The sequence below is a fragment of the Bison bison genome, unplaced genomic scaffold (assembly GCF_000754665.1).
Source record: "Bison bison bison isolate TAMUID 2011002044 unplaced genomic scaffold, Bison_UMD1.0 scf7180017864352, whole genome shotgun sequence".
Classification (NCBI taxonomy): domain Eukaryota; kingdom Metazoa; phylum Chordata; class Mammalia; order Artiodactyla; family Bovidae; genus Bison; species Bison bison.
In genome coordinates this window covers 6,890,889-6,891,437 of record NW_011494924.1, presented here as the reverse complement: position 1 = coordinate 6,891,437, position 549 = coordinate 6,890,889, and positions in this window count along the sequence as shown.

The window sequence follows — 549 nt, the reverse complement described above, 5'->3', positions numbered from 1 at the left end:
CTGGTGAAAGAAATCAAAGAGGACACTAACAGATGGAGAAATATACCATGTTCATGGATTGGAAGAATCAATATAGTGAAAATGAGTATACTACCTAAAGCAATCTATAGATTCAATGCAATTCTTATCAAGCTACCAACGGTATTTTTCACAGAGCTAGAACAAATAATTTCACAATTTGTATGGAAATACAAAAAACCTCGAATAGCCAGAGCAATCTTGAGAAAGAAGAATGGAACTGGAGGAATCAACCTGCCTGACTTCAGGCTCTACTACAAAGCCACAGTCATCAAGATAGTATGGTACTGGCACAAAGACAGAAATATAGATCAATGGAACAAAATAGAAAGCCCAGAGATAAATCCACACATCTACAGACACCTTATCTTTGACAAAGGAGGCAAGAATATACAATGGATTAAAGACAATCTCTTTAACAAGTGGTGCTGGGAAAACTGGTCAACCACTTGTAAAAGAATGAAACTAGAACAATTTCTAACACCATACACAAAAATAAACTCAAAATGGATTAAAGATCTAAACATAAGA